Raw genomic sequence first — 9,394 nt, forward strand, 5'->3', positions numbered from 1 at the left:
GAATCCTTCCAAAATGGCCGCTTTGAGCCAAATTGTGGGTTTTCCCTGTGTCGACCAGTTTCCCTATAAATCTCTAAAACATCCATGCTAGGCTAACTGCTGGTCATTGATTTAGGTTGACGCCCACCTGGTCTTCGATGTCACCCGGGATAGTCTCCAGCACCCCCGCGGACCTTGTGAGGATATACAGCTCAGAAAATTAATAGATTAGCCACCCTCGTGTATAAGGTGCACCCTTAAAATGGCCTTAAAATTGTTGAATTTCATAATTTCTCGCATATAAGCCGCCCCCTGATTCACAAATGTTACCCCCACATTCATATTTTTTTTAATAGGTACTACAAATATCTTACTTTGAAAGGAAAATCTTAAGAAAAATCATCACGTTTCGTAATTAGCATAAATCAACAACCAGCTATGGGTTTTTCCTCTGACCCGGAGTTAGCTGTGATCAGCTCCAGCACCCCGCGCGGCCCTTGTGAGGCTATATGGCTCAGAAAATGAATAGATTAGCCACCCTCATGTATAAGCCACACCCTTAATTTGCCTTAAAATCGTTGAATTTCACAATTTCTTGCATATAAGCCCCCCCGATTCACAATTTTAGCCCCCAATATTCATGTTTTTTTAATAGAAAATACAAATATCTTACTTTGAAGGGAACATCTTCAGAAAAATCATCGCACATGGTATTTCGTAATCAGCCTGGATTTGTCCTCGAACCCGGAGTCAGCTGGGATATGCTCCAGCACCCCCTACGACCCTAAAGCAGTTTCATAAAATGACATGAGATAGTTTCCTGAGGCTTTTTTGGTGTGTCTCGTCTTCCTAGACACGCCCCCTTTGCCCCAATTTCGGGTTTCTCAGTAAAAGCAGTGTTCCGGGCTAATTTTTCCGAGGGTAATCACGTGACCTCTATAAGTAACACTTGACTCTTGCCCGCCACCATTGAATCGCCCCGCGGGGACAAACCCGTGTTTTAACTTTTACATCCTCACATTTCCATTTTAATTGTGACACGAAAAGGCCTCCAGGGGGGGTCAACACGTGGTGCGGAGCTTGGACGTGGCCCTGATTGCGTTTAATGCGTAACAGCTAAAGTTTGGGAAGATAATTGCAAACACATGGCTGTCGTTTTGGAGGTGACGGACCTCGTAAAAGTATCGTAAAATGGATAAAAATCTGCTTTTTAATGAAAGGTAAGCGGGATTTATTTCGACTTGTGGGCTAAAGTTGATGGATAGATCCTATTTGGTCATGAATTAGACGTTATGGGTTATTAAATTTAGATTATTTGAATTGTATGTTGACATTTTTTCAGTTTATCATCACTCATTTGAATTGGGGTCAATTGTTTGTTGATTTTGTGTGTCAGATTGATGTTTTTTCATTAAAAAATGAGTAGAAAACGATAGCAACTCTAAATTATGATTGTTATTTTGATATATGTTATAAGATTAATGATAAAAACAATTATTAAAGCAAATTAACCCATTTTTGTCATTTTTTTGTGATTTCGAACCAAAAAATGAACTGTTTGTGGGTTTTTTTGGTGAATAATCAGTCAATTTGACTAAAAAAACAAAAATTGTTCAATATTTTCACACTTTTGTGTTATTTTTTAAATTTAACGACCAAATCTACTTTGGACGTCTATTACTGTAAATGGCAGACCAATAAAGTAAAGATTAGTTACATTAACATGACATTGGGTTGTTCTTGTACTCCTTTTTTATCTTAAAGTGCTCTATTGTGCTCCATTGGAGGATTAGCAAGCGCTCAGTGGTTGAATATAAGACGCCCCCCCCCACCACCACACCCACTCACCCCCCCTTCGCCATTTTTTTCCTCTCCAGGATTTCCTTCCGAAATCCTTGGAGATGAGTATGAGCGCCTGAGGGGATACTTTGAAAACTAAGAGGAAGAAAATGCTCAATCTTTGGCTTTAAATCCACACATGTAAACAAGATCTGTTTTTCAATAACACTCAAATAATGCCACATCATGAAAGAGAAGTCTAGACTGCAAAGCTATGATTGATTTTTTTCATTGTTGAGATTGAAATTGCAACATAGAGAGGATGGAAATCTGATTGGACCAAAAAAAAAGCTCTCTTAGTATAAGCCATGTAATATAGAAACATTGCTTTGGTTCCATCTAGTGGCCAGAAACCTATATTGAAATGAGAGTTATAATTCAGGTCATTGAATTGAATTGAATGTCATTATAAAAGTACGTATAATGAGATTTAAAGCTTCACCACCAAGTGCACGAATAAAAACAACATATAAACTTACAAATAAACGATAAAAATACACAATTTTTAAAAAATCATTAAATAAATAAGTAACAAATAAACAAGTATAGTCCCCAAAACATTCATGCTAAGCTAATTGTATGCTAAATTGCCACTAGGTTGTCCTGCTTGTGCCCTGTCATTGGTTGACTACTAACTCGGAGTGTCCCCCTAGTTGGGTGGGATAGGCTTCAGCACCACCTGTGGCCTTTGGGAGGAGAAGCAGTTCAGAAAATAAATGAAATTTCAGCTTAATAGAAGTGTTTATGTCTGTCTTGGGTGTTTTCTCAGTTTAAACACCAGGGGGCGGTAAAGGACCTGCATAAGCATCGGATCAACCTCTCCCCTTCTCTTTTGTGTGTTTATTTGTGTGTATGTGTTTGTGTTTTGTATATTTGTGAGTGTATTCACGTGTGTATGTGTGTGTGTTAGTGTGTATGTTTGTGTGTGTGTATGTTTGTGTGTGTATGTTTGTGTACGTGTTTGTTTGTGTGTGTGTATGTTTGTGTGTGTCTGTTTGTGTGTGTGTTTGTGTGTGTATGTTTGAGTGTGTGTATGTGTGTTTGTGTACGTGTGTGTTTGTGTACGTGTGTGTTTGTGTGTATGTTTGTGTGTGTGTGTTTGTGTTTGTGTGTACGTGTGTGTGATTCTGTGTGTGTGTTTGTGTGTGTTTGTGTGCGTGTTTATGTATGTGTGGGTATGTGTTTGTGTGTGTGTGTGGAGGGGTTGTGTGTTTGTTGGTGTGTGTTTGTGTGTGTTTGTGTGTGTTTGTATGTGTTTGTGTGTTTGTGTGTGTTTGTATGTGTTTGTATGTTTGTGTATGTGTGTGTGTTTCTTTGCTTTGAAGTCCATGTAGAGTACATTGAATTTCTCGCAAATTATCGACTGGGTTACGCTATCTCTGGTAAACAAAATGCAACACAAAAAGTGCAAGATGTAATTTCAAGTGTGATGTTATTGTACTATCGACATAATTCCTGAGTGCGTGGTAGTCGTTATTGGAAATAATAGAGCAGATTACACAATGCCGGACATAAAAGTCGTGTTACAAACACAAACACAAATACACACACACACACACAATCACACAAACAATGGTGTTCTTTTAAGTTGTTTTTCCCTTTTAGTGACGAGAATACAATTTTTTTGAGCGTGCTCTGTGGGAGGTCGGCGCAAATCAATCAGTGGCTATTGAGTCACAATCAAGAGGCCGCACTCAAGAGAATAAGAACAAGAAAAGCTGTCCAATTTAAGAACACAATGGCGCCTGATTGCCGACCAAAGGCTGCGGCCTGGTCACTCACTTTTGCCAAGGACGCTTCGGTGGTCAAAACGCTTTTGTCCCAATGTCTCACATCTTTTTATATATATTTATAAAACATAGCTCTTTTCTTAGGCCATTACGAACAAAACAGCCAAATTGAGAAACTGACACAAAGGCTACAAAATTGGATAAACAAATTAACTTATTTTAACTAAATATGACTATATAAAGTCACAAAGCCAAGAACTAACAATTTAAAGTTCTTTAACTAACATATAAACTTACATAACCCCCAAAAAACAACTTACCAAACTTAATAGATATTGACTTAACTAACATAATTTGTAATTGAGGCTAGCATAGTGTCTTGAGTGGTTAGCATTTTGGCCTCGCAGCTTTGGGGTCGTGGGTTCGAATCCAGGAGGTCCATATGGTGGAGTTAGCATGTCCTCCATGTGCCTACGTGGGTTTTCTCTGGGTATTCTGTTTCCTAATGCATTCCAAAAACATGCATGCTAAGCTAATTGTATGGTAAACTGTATCTGGTTGTTTTTCTCCTCATGCCCTGCGATTGGCTGGCCACCAATGCAGCTCCAGCACCCCCATTGCCCACGATCATAGTGTTATGCTCACAATAGTCCCCTTTCAGATGTCCATATGCCTTTTCACTATCTAAATATAGCGTGTCAGCAAGCAATGTACCCAAACAATCATCATATCAGCGTCATATCGCGACATCTACAGAATTTTACATTTATTGCACCAACTGATTGGCCACTCTGTCTATTTTGGGGAAAAATTTAGGCTTTTAAGTGCACCCTATGTGAATAAATATGTCCCATATTGCATTTGCACATTTTTTAATTGCTTAATACGTGAAATAGTAAACATTAATAAGGGGAGCAATTGGCCGAGGTTGCCAGGTATGCTTTGAAAATGTTTTTTTATGTCATTTTAAATGGCAAATAACGCGAGCAGAAACACATAGACCAACTGCAGTCCTCATAGTGAACTGTAGAGGGAACCAGAATGACATTTAGTCATTTTTAAGGATGACTTTATATATCCTCTTTCTTTAATTAGCTCCATTCCTAACCCAACCCAGCTCTTCTTCTTCTTCTTTTTCTTTTTTTTCCACGTTTCGCTCTGTTGGCCCCCTTTCTCTTCTTTTCAAATTGTTTTCCCAAAACACGTCACAGCGCTGCCAAGAAAAATCCAAAACACCCAAAACAAACGATCAGCAAATCTGTCCCGAGAAAAGAAAACAGCCATGTTTATTTTTTTATTTTTTTATATTTTATTTGATGCTCCCAGAGAGGCAAACAAAAGCGATGATTTATGGCGGGTTCAGTGGCCCAATTGGAACCCAGTGTTCCTTTCACTGATTGTCTTTGAATTATTATTTTATTTTTGGGACCAGCAATCGAAGCCAAAAAATGTAGCAAAACAGATTTTTTTTCCTTGACCTAAATTTGGCAACAAGGTAATTTTTTTAATGAATTTCCTTTAAAATTTTGACAACACGTCACCAACAATTGTCCGGGCGCTAATAAATTCCGTCTTTTTTGGCAAAAAAAATGTAGCAAAACAGAATTTTTTTTCCTTGACCTAAATTTGACAAAAAAAGTCATTTTTTAAAATGAATTTTCTTGAAAATTTTGACAACACGTCTCCGCCAATTGTCCAGACGCTATTTTTTTTGGCAAAAAAATGTAGCAAAACGGAAATGTTTTTCCTTTACCTAAATTTGGCAAAAAAATCAGTTTTTTAATGAATTTTCTTCAAAATTCTGACAACACGTCTCCGCCAATTGTCTGGGCGCTAATAAATTCTGGCTTTTTTTGGCAAAAAATGTAGCAAAACAGAATTTTTTTCCTTAACCTAAATTTGGCCAAAAAAAACAGTTTTTAAATGAATTTTCTTCAAAATTCTGACATCACGTCTCCACCAATTGTTGGGCGCTAATAAATTCTGGCTATCTTTGGCAAAAAAATGTAGCAAAACAAAATTATTTTTCCTTGAGCTATATTTGGCAAAAAAAATCAGTTTTTTAATGAATTTCCTTCAAATTTTTGACAACATGTCTGGCTTTTTTTTGGCAAAAAAAGTCATTTTTTTTAATGAATTTCCTTCAAAATTCTGACAACACGTCTCCACCAATTGTCCGGGCGCTAATAAATTCTGCCTTTTTTGGCAAAAAAATCATTTTTTTAATGAATTTCCTTCAAAATTCTGACAACACGTCTCCACCAATTGTCCAGACGCTAATAAATTTTGGATGCTAATCCCGCGGCGAGGTCTGTGGTACTGATATTTTACGTGTGCTATAAAAAAAATATCCAAAAAAAACCTCAACCGCATCTTTTTTACGGCATGTTTCTCGGGTCGTCCTAACTTTCTGAGTCATTGCTCTGATAGTAAAAAAAAAAAAAAAGCTGCCACAAAAATGGCAACATGCGAACCCAGCGCGCCGAAAAAAAAACTCGTTTGAAGTATAAAAGAATTGAATCTGTTCACCAGAGACGCCTTTTAAAAAAGAGACAATGTTTGAAGTCGGTTACAGATTTCCAACTTGCTTTTTAACTGGTGGGCGGTCGGCGAAAAAGAAACAATGTAAGGCGTTAAAAAAAGGCCTTTAGACTTTAGAGTGTAAGAAAATAAAAAAATAGGTATTATAGGCTACAAACAGCTGCTTGTTGTGATTGCTTTACATTTTCTCCTTGTTTTTTATTGACCCGTTTTCAGGCGGTACGTCAACATGGAGGGAAAAGTGCCGTGCAAAAAATGGCAATAGAAGAAGGTTAAAAAAATGTCATTTAAGAAAGTTAATTTTATTACATTACTGTTAATAATGCTTTTCCAGGCTTCAATTTATGTCAATGTTAAGTCTGTGTAAAAACAAAATGGCTCTTCTTGTAATGTTAGGGTGAAAAAATGTCTTAATACAGTGGTAACTTGAGATATGAGCTAAATTTGTTCCAGGACTGAGCTTGTATGTCGATTTACTCGTAACTCATATGAACGTTTCCCATAGAATGAACTAAAAATAAATTAATTTGTTCGAATCGTCTGAAAAAAACACCAAAAACAGAATATTGGATTGGAAAAACAAAAAATGCAATGCCCCGCCCAGTGCTCGTAGAGACATCACAAAGAGGGAGTTGTATGCTTGTATATCAAAATTTGTCTCGTATCTCAAGATAAATATTTTCCTAAAATTGTACTCTTATCTCCAAAAAAAATATTTGCCCCTAATTTTACTCTTATCTGAAGATGTTTGCCCAAAATTGTACTTTTATCTCAAAATAAATATTTGCCCAACATTATACTCGTATCTCAAGATAAATATTTGCTTAAAATTTTGCTTGTATCTTAAGATAAACATTTGCCCCAAAATTTACTCGTATCTCAAGATAAACATTTGCCCCAAATTTTACTCGTATCTCAAGATAATTATTTGCCCAAATTTTTTATTCCTATCTCAAATTTCTCATCTTCCAAGCTACCACTGTATTACCCCGAGAAAACCCATATAAGCCCAGTGAAATATACAAACTCCACACAGGTGGACCAACCTGGATTTGAACCCAGTACCCCAAAGCTGCAAAGCCAACACACTAACCACTCAACTACAATCCACCACACTTTCCACTATTTTTTCAATGCAAAAAAAACACCGTCTTATATTCAAACCAAACATTAAACCCAATGAATGTATACAGCACTTCATTTCTTTTCTGCCCGGCAACAAGTCTAGAGCTGACACTGTCTGAGTGGCGTTCCGCCTAGAGACGCCAATGGCACATTATTTCAAATACGTTCCCGTGTGGATGCGGCGGGAGGTTCGAGAGCTCCGGATTACACCCCGTTCATTCATTCATCCCATCTTTTTTTTTCCCGGCCTTTTATTGGGCTGTCATGCGAGCGCCTCGTAAAAGTCATTTTTCGACTCCCTGAGTGCACTCAGGCAGAAGAAAGCAGCACTGCCTGGGAAAGAGCCTCACAAGAACAAAGTCAAATCATACCCAAACACGCACTTGACAAGAAAATGGAGTCGCGACACCCCCGTCGCTGACATGAACTCTGAACTTAACTGTCGCGTTGGGCCCAGACACTTCTGCTCATGAATATTCATCTTCTCATTTGCATATTTTCACATTAGTGCCTGCGGAGGGAGAAAAAAATGGCATTTCCCCTTAAAATATTTACAGCTAAAACAAAATGGCACAACACTAACAATTCTACAACCTCAGAATATTCTTGTGTATGAAATATTTAACATTTTTTTCATACTAGCTAAAGAATACATAATTAAGAGTAACTGGGGTTATACATTGAAATTTTAAAAGGGCAATTTTAAGTGTTTTCTTATTAGAAATCCAAAACAAATATATGTTAAAGTAACAATAGCACATTAATCCCGAGAACATGGTGTCAAAGTGGCGGCCCGGGGGCCAAATCTGGTCCGCTGCATCCTTTTGTGCGGCCAGAGTAAGTAAATCACCAGTGTCAATTTTCAGTTTTGGGATCAAATTAAAATGAAGATTATAGATGTATATTATATTTCCAGATTTACCCCTTTTTAAATCAATAATTGCAATTTTTTATCATTTTTTGGTGTTTTTAGGTCAAAAAGCATATTGTACAATCTAAAAATAAATATTTAAAATATTCTTTTTGTCATAGATCTAAAACAATGTGTCTTTTAGCCTATTTTTAATATATTTTTAGATTTTACTTAATAATTTTTGAACTAAAAACACAGAAAAAAATGATTAAAAAAATGACAATTATTGACTTAAAAGTGGGAAAATCAGGAAATGTAATATAAATCTATACTCTTCATTTGAATTTCATCCTAAAACAGAAAGTCGGCACTCAACATTTACTTTCCCGGGCCACACAAAATGATGCGGTGGGCCAAATTTGGCCCGCGGGCCTCCACTTTGACACCAGTTGGCTAGAATAATGCAGATAATGTCAACCAAACAAAATGAACTGACTAAAATTAACAACAAAACCTTGTAACCTTTTTACTTGATGACCAACTCCAAAACTCAAATCAAAACAATCCTACAATTCACATTAATGCCTCCAAGCTAGAATCCTAACATTAATCACCATTCATTCTCCCAGTCCAACCCGGATTGGACATTAAAACATAGAACTCAACCCCTGTCTGAATACCAATGAAACAAAAGGAGGCGTTTGTGTTCACGTTGTATTCTCACAAAAAAGGTGAAGCAGGCAATTTATCCAGCACGTGTTTGAGTGATGGTTTGCGTCGACCCAGAAGTGTTATGTGGGTGCACCCGAGTGTGAAATGAACGCCACCGTCTACTACCCGACGAGGCCCCTCCTCTGACCCACGCAACACCGCTAGGGAACACCGCTAACTTAGCTAGCGCTTCTGTGTATGTGTGTGTGTGTGTGTGTGTTCCTCTGAAAAGAAACGATAGCATTTTCTATAATTTGACATTTCCACCCGTGTTTTTTTTAGGTCAACGCTCATAGCTTGCCTGTAAGAAAAAAATGAGGCAAGTGTTACTCACTTGGACTCATTTGTGCTCTTAGCGTAGCGACGATAATGCTAACGAGCTAAATGTTGTGTGTTTGGCCCGCCGGTGCTGTAGAAAGAGAAGTGGGAGCCATCATCAGTCTTATGCACATTCTGGCGTATTGTGATATCACACATCTTCCAGTGATGGAAAAATGGTTTTTAACATGAAGCCTGGGGGCCACTTGGTGCACACAGGGATATTTTATGGTCCTCTGTTTGATGGTTTGGAAGTTTTGTGTCAGGGTAGTACAGTAGATCCAGTGTTAGGATGTCC

This window comes from Stigmatopora nigra, chromosome 7 (assembly GCF_051989575.1).
Source record: "Stigmatopora nigra isolate UIUO_SnigA chromosome 7, RoL_Snig_1.1, whole genome shotgun sequence".
NCBI lineage: Eukaryota > Metazoa > Chordata > Actinopteri > Syngnathiformes > Syngnathidae > Stigmatopora > Stigmatopora nigra.